The sequence below is a fragment of the Pristis pectinata genome, chromosome 1 (assembly GCF_009764475.1).
Source record: "Pristis pectinata isolate sPriPec2 chromosome 1, sPriPec2.1.pri, whole genome shotgun sequence".
In the NCBI taxonomy this organism is placed as follows: domain Eukaryota; kingdom Metazoa; phylum Chordata; class Chondrichthyes; order Rhinopristiformes; family Pristidae; genus Pristis; species Pristis pectinata.
Window position 1 is genome coordinate 61,065,178 of NC_067405.1, and position 14,238 is coordinate 61,079,415.

Genomic DNA, 14,238 nt, shown 5'->3' on the forward strand with positions numbered 1-14,238 from the left:
AGCACTTTTTGTGTATTGCTCCAGATTCCAGCATCTGCAGAATTTTGTGTCTCAGACTACATTACTTGTCCTCTGTGCCATAATTTCCCACAGCTTTTCAAATTTCTCTCCCACCTCTCTATCACCTTCACACTACCATCACCCCACCCTGGTCACATCCAAAACTCCCAGATCAGTCTCTGGCACCAAATCAGTCCTCTACCCCGATTCCAGATACCTGATATTTGTCACAAAAATCAGAGAATGCTGTATCACTGGGGAGAGAAACAGAGTCAATGTTTTGGGTCAAGGACCCTTCATCAGAATTGGAAACGTGGGGGAGATTGGCATGTTTTAATTTGCAGAGAGGGAGAAGTAGAGAGAACAGAGGGAATATCTATGATCAGGGTGCAGACCAAAAAGTTGCCAAGGTAACAATTACATTAAGAACAGACAGTCAGAACAAAAATGATACAGCATCAAGTTGAAACAAACTGAAACAATTTTTTTTTGTTTTTATTTTAGAGCCACATCTGTGAGAAAGGGTTTACCCAAAATTGTTAAACTCAAGGCTAAGGTTTGTAATGAGCCTAGTCTGAAGGAGAGCTGCTGTTCCTCAAGCTTACATTGGGTACGAGTGAAGCAAAACAGAGGGGTCAGAAAGGGAGTGGAATGGAGAATTGAAGTGACAGGAAACTCAAGATCATCCCCGCAAACTGAATGAAGGAACTGAAGAAGCAAAGCAGTCACCAAATCAGGAGGTTGATTTTTGCCCTGATACAGAGGGGGTCACATGGTGAACACAGAATGCAGAACCGTTTGGGTTCCTGAATATGCGAGAAGGGAAAAGGTAAGAGGGCAGCTGTTGCATCTCCAACAGATATGCAGGAAACTCCCACTTACACTGTGATCTGGATGAATGAAGGAAGAGGCCTGCAGGAAAAGCAGATGGTGGACCCTGTGGTGAGGTTCCTCAAGCAAGCTCATTTGGCAGAATGAGTCATGACCAAAACTTTCAAACAAGCACCAAGACTCTGCTTGGTTGGCAGCGAGAAAGGCCCCCTCAGTTAGATCTTTCACACATAGTGAGAACACTGGCAAAACACCGCACTGCTCTCCTGGTCAGATTGGAAATGAAACAGTTGCCCATCTCCTTCTGGAATGTGCCTTTGCCATGAACGTCTGGGAAGAAATGCAGGAATTATTGTCCGGGTTTGTCTTGAACAACTGCATAACACAGTACTCTTCACTGTACGTACTATTCCCAGGGATACTCACTGAGACAATTATTAACTGCTTTTAGAAAGTCAATGTGGTGAAAAACCATACAGCCACATATCAAAACTCACTGGTATTCCAGAGCAAAGTGTTGTTCGTGACCAAGCACACTCTTAAGGTCTAGGACATGCTGGATTTCAATACAGATGAGTGCGAGGTGATGCATGTTGAAAAGTCAAACCAACATAGGACTTGTACTATGAATGGTAGGGTACTAGGGAATGTAATGGAATAGAGGGACCGAGGAGTACAAGTTCATTGGAAGTGGCGTCACAGGTAGAAAGGGTGGTGAAAAAGGTGTTTAGCATGCTAGCTTTCATTAGTCAGGGCAGTGAGTAGAGGAGATGGGACATTATGTTGCAGCTGTACAAGTCGTTGGTGACACTGCACTTGGAACACTGCGTACAGTTTTGGTCACCCTGTTAGAGGAAGGAGTACAGAAAAGATTTACGAGGATGTTGCCAGGACTAGAGGCCCTAAGTTAAAGGGAGAGATTGGCCGGGCCAGGTCTTTATTTCTTGGAACATTGGAAGAATGAAGGGTGACCTTATAGTACCGTTTAAAATTATGAGAGGAATAGATAAGGTGGATGGTAGCAGTCTTTTTCCCAGGGTAGGGGAGTGCAAAACTAAGGGGCATAGATTTAGGGTGAAAGGGGAAAGATTTAAAAGGGACCCGAGGAGCAACTTTTTCCACGCAGAGGGTGGAGAGTATTGGGAATGAGATGCCAGAGGAAGTGGCTGAGGCAGGTACAATAGTATCTTTAAGAAGCACTTGGATAGGTACATGGAGGGGCGGGGCTTAGAGGGATATGGGCCAAACACAGGAAATTGGGACTGGCTGGGTGGGCCCAGTGGTCGGCGTGGACTGGTTGGACCGAAGGGCCTGTATCCATGCTGTATTGCTCTACGACGCTAGAGTTGCAGGTGATCTTTAAGTAACATAGATTACTTATGTGTTACTTAAGGATAGCCTGCAACTCTTAGGAGACATTGAATACAAGCATAACTTATGCAAGAGCAGGCTCCAGAGCTGCACTAGGATGCCTTGCTGGAAGGAGAGTAAAGAAGTGTGGTCTACCCACTGTAGACCCTCCAGAAAATCTCTTCTGTACCTTCAAATGCCATATTGCACCAACTACACCAATGTTCAAAGCAATGGACTCCCACTCACCTGCTAGCAATCTCTGCCAACAGGGCTCATCAATATTTAGACTTCCTTTATTCTCCTACACTTTGTATTGCTGTAAGCGTCATACTCACATCTACTAGCTCTTCAACTACAATTATACGCAATACAATATTTGCTGACCACATCCTTCTTTCCTGCAGGGGTGCAGGAGCCAAGCAGAATGGTACGAGTCAAGCTGCACTGCCTTCCCCTGTGTGGAGAAGACTGCATGTGTCATCACTGGAGATGGTGTAACCAAGACCATACCTGGGGGTGAGACTCAACTGATTGAAGACAACAGTATCCCTTATAAGTATACTGAATGACAGGGATACTGACTTCCCACATGCTATCATATTTTCTGTTTCACAAGCTGTAGATATTAAGCAAAATTCTAGTCTCACACCTTTCCTCTGTTAGATCCCCACAAAGTCCCAACTGGTCAGTTTGTGGTAGAAAAGCAAGGCAAGAGTGAAGGTGAAACCACACTTGATTCCACTCTCACAACCGTCAGTTGACCCACAGAAACTACACAGGAGAGCACCATCGCACACAAGTTCTGCTGCAAAGAACTCAGAATGAGGGCTTTATGTGGGGATGTACAAAAGGCCACTAATCACACACAAGAAATTGCTATATCCGGGAACCAGCCAGAAAGGCAGAGTTCCACATTAGGGAAGTTGGAAGCCACAAAACTTGCGGTGTTTGGTTACAGCTTAGAGCTTCTCTTTTCCAGCAATAGAAACAAAGAGCAACACATGTACAGACCAACCCAATGTAACATCTAAAGGTCAAAGGCTCAGCTTCCATAGCACAAAATCCTCCTGTTGGCTCCCAGGTTTACCTTCCTTCTTGTGCTCCTGCTGTTATTCAACAGACTTCAAATCCTGCATTGCTTGGCTGCTGGCCATTGAGGCCAAGACTAAGCTACTGTCAAAGTTTAACATGGAAAAGTCTCGATCTACCTTTGACAAGAAGGATTCTTCAACCAATTCCTGAAAGTTCCTGCTGGATGTTTGAATCGACTTTGAAGGTTACCAGCAAGCCAAGTTCTCATCACCGAGCAGGAAATTGTGGCCATTGTTTCTCTGCTGAGAGGCTCTGAGAAAGATTGAGCAGAATCTCTGCCCAGGACAAGCCTTGGACCTACAAACTGGGTAACACCACATTCTGCACTGACTTTGTGCTGGGGAACCAATCTTTTGTTTAAAAACATGGCTTGCCCTGTAACACAGGACTGTTGGCCATCCAACTGATAAATCTCACAAGCACTGTGAAGTAGTGTGATTTCACCCCTCCCTACTAAAAGTTTCTGATCTTTGCATTCAATCAAGATAAAGCTCACTACACATTGGAAACTTTGCACTCAAGAGATAATGGACAAATTCCTCTTTGGTTGCTAACGTGATGCATACGTGCAAATATCGAGCACAGGTTTACTCACTCCCACACATGCTGTTCTTTTGAAGTCAATCAAATTTCTATTTTTAAGTATGGCCACCAACCAGTTGAGCACCAGAGGGAGTAACACCTTCAGTTGTAATACATTTGATTTGCAAAGCAGTATGCTCGAAGCTCCACATGTGCAGTCACAGACACCTATCACCAAGGAAAGCCTACAGATTTTGAAAAGCCAAATATTTGCTCCAGGTTCTGGTAAGTGGACATGAATTGCAAGAGACTTCCATCAAAGAGAGAACCTCATTGACCTTCCTTACACAATAATAAAAACAGAAAAAGGCCAGAAAATCTGCAGGTCAGGTTGCATCTGTGACTGAGAAATAAATACAACAGATGAAGAAGGATCTTCGACCTGAAACATGAACTGTTTGTCTGATCTGCTGTGTTTTTCCAGAATTTCCTGTTTTTATTTCAGATTGAGCACCTGCATTTTTTTTTACAATAAGTTATCTACAATAAGTTCCAAGTACCTCCGCTCCAGCCTAAAGTGCCCAAAGCACGAGAGAGTTCATCACCATGATGAACTTGACAGCCATTGGGAACATATACTTCTCCCTGTTGTGATTTCTTTTAAATGCTACAATTGATCAACTGTTAATTGATCAACAGTTAATTGATCAACTGTTTTGTACAGAAATCTTGGATAAAATTCCTTGGGCATCTGTCACACAACTACTTGTATACTTCAGCAATCTGAAAAAATGAAAACAAGCCTCAAAGCCTTTGTAGAATCACAGAAAATAACCATCAGAAATAAATCGACAGCTAAAACGAACATCTCGTGTAAATGTTATTCTAACACTGCAGCCACTGCTAAATATTGAACTGTTTTCCTAAGTCCATCAAAATGCATGGATTTTCCCAAAATAGTAGTGAACAGATTCAGAAGAATCATTGAGAATTACTTCAGTCATCATCAAGTGCTAACTCCTACAGAAACGATATTTTCTCTTGCCATAAACTTCACAGTGTGTGCTTTAAACAGTTTGGCCACTGACCAAGAATGAAGATGCAAGTCAAACAAATAATGTTATGTTTCCCAATATGTTTTGGCCGAGGTGGTGGTGCAGGGGGCAAGGATTCAGGTTCTTGGATCATTGGAATCTCTTCTTGTGCAGAGGTGACCCGTACACCTGAACTGAGGGGTGAGGGGGGAGGAGGAGGAGTCCCCAAGCAGAAATAAGGCAGTTGGGAAGTTGGAGGCAAGTACTGAAGTCAATGAGAGCTAGGTTAGTGGACAAGACAGACAGGTGCATGGCAAAGAGGTGGCTTAAACTGCATTTATTTCAATGCAAGAGGCTTAATGGGTAAGGTAGACAAACTCAGAGCATGGATTGATTCAGCAAACTGGCATATCATAGCCATAACAGAAACATGGCTGAGAGGAGGACTGGACTGGCACTTTCTCTCTAGCTGTGACACTTTACTCTGTACTGTTATTGTTTTTACCTGTACTACATCAATGCACTCTGTACTGACTCAATGTAACTGCACTCTGTAATAAATTGATCTGTACGATCGGTTTGTAAAACAAGCTTTTCACTTGTACCTCGGCACAAATGACAATAATAAACCGATGTTCCAGGTTACAGATGCTACAGGCATGATAGGAGGTACAGGTAAGAGACGAGGGGGAGCTGCTTTTTTGATGGAGGACATAATAACAGTGCTTAGAGAGAATATTCTTGGGGGATCGTCCAGTGAGGCTCTATGGGTAGAACTTAGAAACAAGGGGATGATCGCTTTGATGGGACTGTATTATAGGCCCCCGAGAGGTCAGCAGGAATTAGATGAACAGATGTGTAGGAGATTGCAGGTAGATGCAAGAACAATAGGGTAACATTAGTGGGAAATTTTAAACTTCCCTAATATTGACTGGGTCACCCATAGTGCAAAGGGCTTGGACAGGTGGAATTTGTTAAATGCATCCAAAATCCTTCTCTAATCAATATATAGAGGGTCCTACTAGAGGGTGCAACACTGGATCTCTTAGGGAACAAGGTAGGGCAAGTGACTGAAGTGCCAGTGGGGAGCACTTTGCAACCATTGACCACAATTTGATTAGTTTTGATAGTTATGGAGAAACATAGGATTACTCCACAAATTAAGGTCTTAAATTGGGGCAGGGCCAATTTTGGAGGCATTAGCTGGGAACTTGCAGAGGTCAACTGGGTGAGACTGCTTGCAGGTAAAAGGGACGTCTGGCAAATGGGAGGCTTTTTAAAAGTGCAATAATAAGAGTTCAGGGATAGCATGTTCCTGTTACAGTGAGGTTGGCAAGTTTAGGGAACCTTGGCTGACAAGAGATATTGAGGCTCTGGTTAGGAAAAAGGAGGCATACATCAGGTTTAGACAGTTGTGAACAAGCAAATCCCTCAACGAGTACAAATAGTATAGGAGTACACTTCAGAGGGAAATCAGGAGGGTAAAATGAGGGCATGAGATGGATCTGGCAGCCAATGTTATGGACAATCCCAAGAGATTCTACAGGTATATTAAGAGCAAAAGGGTGGCTCAGGAGAGAATAGATCCCCTTAAAAATCAGCATGGCTGTGTGTGTGGAGCCACAGGTGAGATTTTTATTGAATATTTTGACTGTGGAGTAGATCATGCAAGCTAGTGAATTGAGGCCATATACAAATGACCAACGAGGAAGTATTGGCAGTCTTAATACACATAAATTCCCAGAGCCTGACCAAGTGCATCCCCATACCTTGTGGGAAGCTCAGGCAGAAATTGTGAAGACCCTTGCAGAGACATCTGCATCATCTTTAGCCACAAGTGAAGTTCCAGAAGACTGGAAGGTGATTAATGTTGTACCATTACTTAACAGCAGCAAAGACAAGCCAGGGAACTACAGGCTGGTGAACCTGGCATCAGTGGTAGGCAAGTTACTGGAGAGGATTCAGAGGGACAGGATCTACCAACATTTGGATAGATTAGGGATAGTGAGCATGGCTTTGTGCATGGTAAATTGTGTCTCACAAATCTGTTAAGAGCTTTTTGAAGAGGTAACCAAGAGGATTGATGAGGACAGGGCAATGGACATCATCTATATGGACCTTAGCAAGACATTTGACAAGGTCCTGCATAAAAGGCTAGTCTGGAAGTCTAGATCATAAGGGATCCACAGAGAGCTAGTCAAGTGGATACATAATTGGCTTGATGGTAGGAAGCAGAGGGTGACGGTAGAAAGTTGTTTTTCAGACTGGCGGCCTGGTGACTAGTGGTGTGCCACAGGGATCAGTGCTGGGCCCAGTGCTGTTTGTCATTTATGCAAACGGTTTGGGTGAGAATGTATAAGGCATGGTTAGTAAGTTTGCAGATGACACTAAAATAATTGGTATCGTAGTCAGTGAAAAAATTATCAAAAATTACAGGGGTATCTTGATCAGCTAGACAAGTGGGCTGAAGAATGGCAAATGGCAAGGTGTTGCATTTTGGGAAGTCAAACCAGGGTAGGACTTTCATAGTGAATGGTAGAACCCTGGGGAGTGTTGTAGACAGAGAGACCTAGAAGTATATAGTTCCCTGAAAGTGGCCTTACAGGTAAGCAAGATAAGTGAATAAGGCGTTTGGCACACTGGCCTTCATCAGTCAGGGCACCAAGTAGTGGAGTTGGTATATTATGTTGCAGTTGTACACGATGGTGGTGAGGCCACAGCTGGAGTACTGCATACAGTTTTTGTTACCCTGTTATGAGAAAGATGTCATTAAGCTGGAAAGAGTGCAAAGAAGATTTACAAGAATGTTGCCAGGACTTGAGGGCCTGAGTTAGAGGGAGAGGTGCGGCAGGCTAGGACTTTATTCCTTGGAGCCTAGGAGACTGAGGGGTGACCTCAGATGTACAAGATCATGAAGGGCATAGATAGGCTCAATGAAGTCTTTTTCCCAGGGAGAGTGAATCAACAACTAGAGGGTATTGATTCAAGGTGAGAGGGGAAATATTTAAAAAGGACCTGAGGGGCAACTTCTTCACACAAAGGGTGGTGCATATGTGGAATGAGCTGCCAGATGAAGTGGTAGAGGCAGGAACAAGTACAACATTTGGACAGGTACAGGGATAAGAAAGGTTTAAAGGGATATGGACATCTTGGTTGGCATGGATAAGTTGGACTAAAGGGCAGGTTTTGGTGCTGTATTACTGTATAACTATACTTTAGCATGTCAATGTCATTTTTGTTATGTAACAGTATGTTAAATATTGTTAAAGCAAGTTTAATATCTGTTAACAAGGTAAAAAAAACACATGATCTTCAATTAAAACACAAACTGCAAAGAATTTGCTGAAGCAATGTGACATTTGAAACTGGGGACTGAACATTAATTGAATGTACATGGTGCTAACGCAGTTTGGCACTCAAAGTAAATCAGGGTAGAGCATCAATTAAGAAATATAGAAACATGATGGACTTCATCAATGAAGCAAACAAAATTAATAACAGAGGTCAATAAGCATTAAAGTCCCAGGTAAAGAGTCCCAGTTTATGAAAGAGGAAACAAGGGTAATAAAGAATAACTCAGTTTGCAAAAAGGGCTGATAAGGAATAAAACATTCGTAATACTACTCCAGAGGTAAAGTAGCTCTGGAAACTGTTAGTTATTATGTTAGATCAAAGACAAACAAGCATGCAAAAGAACAGCAGGTCAGAGAGAAATTCCCAGAGGAAGGAGAACCTGCAGTCAACAGGACATAACAGGAAGAGACTGCATACCAGTAACCTGGAGGACAACCACCACGATTAAGGCTCTGACTATCATTTTGCTGTCTGAAAGTGCCCTATACTAACTCCAATACATTCAAAAGATAATAAAACAGAAAATGCTGAAAATTCTCAAACCCATGGAGAGAAAAAAACGTTGTTTCAGAATTTGGAAAAGTTGGAAATAAAACAAGATGCAGGGAAGCCGTAAGGGACATGTGCCAGGATGGAAGGCAGGAGAGATTGAAAGGTAAAAGTGGTGACAGAGCTGAGTGAGAGAATGGTAAAGACATGAATAACAAAATTTCACTCTAAAATCTGAAATTAACTAGAACAGATGCTGGAAATATGGAATGGAAAAAATTGGCATAGTCAAATATCTGAAATTGTTGAATTCAATGTTGAAGCTGTATGTGCTTAACTCACAAGGCGTTGTTCCTCCAGCATACAGTGGGCTTTGTTGGAACAACATGGAAGGCTGAAGTCGGAGTAAGCAGGGGAGTGACAAGCAGTGGGAAGTTTGGGGTCATGTTTGCAGATTGAATGCAAGTGATCAGTCCAAAGTGAAAAACAGTGTGGCATCAAGTTAGATTGTGTTCAAGTCCTTGAAAGGCATTTAAAATAATCAACATTCTGAAACACAACTACCAACAGAAACCAAGAGCCATTTGTATTTGGCAACCAAGATCCAACTCCAAATTTTTCACCTGATCTAAAGCAGTACTTCTGTGGTTTAACTGTAATGAAGGCAGCTGGATTAAAAATCAGGGTGTACAAATCTGGACATTTCTCCATTTTCTAGTTACTTTCACAAAATGTAATTATGTAAAATAACTATAATTTGAAATAATTAAATCAGAAAGTAAAACTTTTCCCCAAGTTTTTTTTAATGATTTCAATGAACAATCCCGTCTGACTGCATTAGGCTCTCCAACTTTCCTATTTAAGTACCCGTCCAAACACCTTTTAAACGTTATAATTATATCTGACGCCACCACCTCCTCTGGCAGTTCAATCCAGATATTCACCACCCCATGTGAAAAACTTACCCCTCTAACTTTATCCTCTCTCACCTTAAACCTGTGCCCTCTTGTTCTAGACTCCCCTGCCATGGGACAATGATTCTGTCTCTCCTATTTATGCCCCTCATAATTCTATAAACCGCTCAGTCTCCTACATTCCAGTGAGATTAAACGCAGCCTATCCAATCTCTCCTTATAACTACAGCCCTCCGTTCCAAGCAACATCCTGGTGAATCACTTCTGCAGTCTCTCTAATGCTAGCACATCCTTCCTGTAGTGTGGCAACTAGAATTGCACACACTACTCTAAATGCAGTCTAATCAATGTTTTGTACATCTGCAACACAATATCCCAACTTTTATACTCAATGCCTTGACCTATAATGGCAAGCATACCAAATGCCTCATTCACTACCCTATCCACATGTAACCACTTCCAGGTAGCCATGACCTGCAATACCTAAGGCTTCTCTGTACATCAATGCTCCAAAGGTCCCTGCCATTTACCCTGAATATCTTACCAGAGGTTGACCTCTGAACGTGCATTACCTTATTCTTGTCTGGATTAAGTTCCATCTGTCACTGCTTCGCCCAACTTTCCAGCTGATTTATGTCCCACTACATCCTAAAACAACCTTCTTCGCTATCTACAACTCCATTAATTTTCGTGTCGTCTGCAAACTTACTAATCATACCCACTACATTCTCATCCATGTCATGACTATATTATAAACAATATAGCTCCCAGCACCAATCCCTGCAGTACACCAATTGCAACGATGACAGCATACCTAATCCTCCTCCTCATATCCCTATCATTCTCATCCCACAATCTCTTCTGGTTAACAAGATGCAGATGTTTTAAGAATGCAACTTTTACTTGCTCCTGCTCTTCACCCTGACCATGCCCTTGCACTTTTCTGCTTTGAGATAAAGACATCAGATATGCAAAGAATTCCCACCCACTCAAAATTTTGAATAAGTTATCCTATCACTCTGACAGTTACAATTAGATAATGGCATTTTGACAATTTTAGGAGGGAGCAGAGTTTCAAGAATCTGCAATGATGAGTCACAGTAGATAAAAGTAGCTTGGGCACCAGATCTCCAGAGGAAAAGGTCACATACGAGTTCTTCCCCAGAGGACCCAGATAAGGCTTCAATGGGGCAACCCACAAATGAAAACATGTGGAGGAAGCCACATCCTGATGCAGGGATTCAACCTGAAACATTGATAACTCCTCTCTCAAAGATGCTGCTTGATCTACTGAGTTCCTCCAGCAGGTTGTTTGTTACTCCAGATTTTAGCATCTGCAGTCTCACGTCACCATCCAATATCTGGATACCAACTTCCTAAGAAGGCAGACAATTTCTGCTCCTTGGAACCACTGCTGCTCCTGGAGGTGGAGCACCACTGCAATCTCTTATAGGGATTGCTGGAATGCCTTTCTTAAAAGGAGCTACAAGGGCATCAAGATGGCCCAGCAGCCCTTCTTTTAACAGATTATTAGGACTGCTGACATTCCAACCCAGGAGAACAGCAGCAAGGCACAGAAATCTGTTATCCTCTCTCATTTGACAGCTTCTGTGGCCCCCATGTGTCCTTGTTGTCATCTCTCAGCCAGCTAGCCAAGATTCCCCCTCATAGGGGGGCATTACAGTTCTAAGGTAGGCCATCCTAGCTCAGATACTCAAGATCACCTTTCACAGTCAAATGCACTCTCCTCCACTGCAAAAAAAAACAAGCAGGACTGGAATTCATAAAGATACAGTTTATATCATATGAGCTGTTCCTGAATAACAAACAGGTTCCATTTTTGCAGATATCCATACACCAATTTTGTCCATAAGTCGGAAAATACACAAAAATCACTCGATATGGTAGCCATATCTCCACAGTATTGTAATGAATGGCATCAAAAGCACACAAGCTTGATAAGAAACAACTACTAAAAGTGGAAAGGGGAAATTAATTCTGTTGTTCGTAAGAATGAATATTTGTATGTACGTCAGACTTTTAAAATTAGTAATATTATGTACAGTGTCCATAAGTCAGGTGTTCATAACTCAGGGATAACCTGTAGTCTTCTCCATGACAATTATATCCTTGAATTTAAGTATTCATAACAAATAACAATTCTGGTGACTTAATAAAAACTAAAAACATTGTGGCATTTACAAAAAAAAATCAAACAAAATTTAGTGACAAACCAGCATGGATTTCTAATTGCATATCAGAATTCTCTAATAGACTAGTATGGCAGAGTATACGTGTAATCATAATGTTGGTTTTCCTTAACTGCCTTGTGTCTTAGCTGCTTTTTCAATATATACTTAACTCACTTTCATTTAGCACTGTTAAATCTCACACTGTGATGTTAACTCATTTCCTTCAAATCATGCCAAAGTCAACTTGTCAATTCCAACTGAAAAACAGTGGAGTTATATTAAAGGCTTAAGATAACTGTGAATGCCACATGCAGTTAGAAATATCGTAGGGTTAATTTCTATTATAGAGCTATGTATATGAGGTTCCCACAACACTGCTAATTGGTTCTATTTTAAATCCAGAATAGTTGTAGTATAATGGTTGACAAATATTCTATTTACAAATTAATTCTAATTAGCCAAGTTGATAACAATAAATTTTAGTCCCGCTTCTACTGATTGTACTTAGAGTGTTTCTTGTGATCCTGGTGATAGAACATTGATCAACCTCAGTGATATTTTATGGCTTTTGACTTCTTGATGGTGCTCTGGATAACTGCAGTAAATTGGCAGAGGTGAATTAACATTGAAGTAAGTGTACTTGGTTCTGTTAATAAAAACCAAGTACACCTACTTCAATGTTAATTTTTTTTGAAAGGAAACATTGTTTGACTTTGGACAAGCTTGTCTATTGGAATTCCTGATATTCACCCAAGGGAACATGAAAGAAATGGAACACAGGCCATGTTAGCCCTAGGCTTATATCTTTAGTAGTTCAGAGTGTAGTATTGTTCTCTCAACTGGAAGGATGTTAATATAACCACGAGTTTAGAAAAGATTATAAAACACAGTTACATAATTACAGTAGCTTTAGTTTGACTGCAGTAAATGGTAAAATACCCAAAAGGTAAAAGGTGATGGTCTATATGACCACTTCAATGAGTAAGCATCAGTGACATTGAACAAAGAAACTAGCAAAACCAACAATATGGCTGGCAGTTCTACAGCAGTGTTTTCTTTCAGTGCTAAACAAATTAGCCCAGATTAAATCACATTTGTGACCCTTTCCAGGTCAGAACACTCAAATGTTGAGATCTTATCGGATGCTTCCCATCATGAGGCACCCTTTCAACTCCAATGCAAGTGGCAATTGCCTAGTGGAATCTGGCAAATCCCAGCAAGACTGTCCCTGCCCTCCTAATCTGTCAATAATTCTGTGGATTTCTGCAATTCACAGAGTGTGCATGGAGATTTAAACCTCACAGATACTTAAAGGGCCCCATTGCCAGCTCTTCCAATTAAATACTGGTGAAACTCAGCAGCATATGAATGAACTGCTTGGAGACAGGTTACCACAGGAACTGGTAGAAGAACCTTGGTTCTTCATCATTTTTATTAAAGACATAGATACACATTATGTGAATGACTTGCAATGTGGCATTGGTCCAGTTTAAAGTGCAGTACTGTGCTCATGGGAAAGTATAATGCTAAATATTCATTCTCCTAAACCTTGCAGGGAATAAAATTGAATCATGTGGTGAGAGAAAATAGGCTGGATGCTGTAGTTCATATTTTCCAAAAGGTGTTGAGAAGCCATCTCAAAGCAAACTGGATACTAAATTTCATTCATAGGACAGTACACTGCAGAATAAAACCTCTTTTTGTCCCTAATCAAGATTTTGGTTAGATCGCATTTGCAATTACAAGAGTGTAGTTCCAGTCTTGAGTTCAAGAATTGTAGATTTGAGGCTTTGGAAAAGACTTGCAAGAATGTCACATGCTGAAGCTCTTTTCTCTTTAAAAGGAGATGAACAGAGGGGTAACCTAACATAGGTTATCATGAAATGTGTTGGTGTCAGTGTCTTCACTTTGCAGAAAGCCATAAATATAAAAGTGGTTACTTAGAAAGCCAACAAGTCAGAAAACAGAACTCCTTTACCCATATTGAGAGTGGAATATGGAACCCACTAGCACAGGATCAATTGAGGCAAGTCAGGAGAGAGATTGATGGAGAAGCTTGAAATACTGTGAGCAAAAGGGAATAAAAGGAATATATTGGAGGCATGTTTAAATGAAGGCAATTGGGAAGAAGTTTTGTACAGCAAGTATAATCAGCTGCAAATTGCCAGTTTCTGCTTTGAAAATAACAAGACTACATAAAGATTGATAGATAATTTGAAGTAACTTAGCTATCCAGCTAACATCAAAGCTAGTTGCTGTTAACCTTTAAAGCAGTTTAAGTTCAGAGGCAATTTGATCGAAGTTTTATAAAATGACGAATGGACTACTCTGTTGGTACAGTCCAATTATTCTGGATGTTATGCAAGGTTGGGAGTGTTTGGATTGGGCAAGCTAGGTGGTAATTTCATGTTGAAATCTTTCCATATCAGATTGGAAATCCCAATGTTGACTTGCCTT

The 14,238-nt window shown here is 41.3% G+C and overlaps 1 protein-coding gene across 5 annotated transcripts in view; it reads right to left on the reverse strand.

Moving 5' to 3' along the window:
- Window positions 1-14,238, reverse strand: part of LOC127571220 (diacylglycerol kinase beta) — a 450,652-nt gene that overhangs the window by 404,604 nt on the left and 31,810 nt on the right. The gene's annotated exons all lie outside the window — the stretch shown is intronic.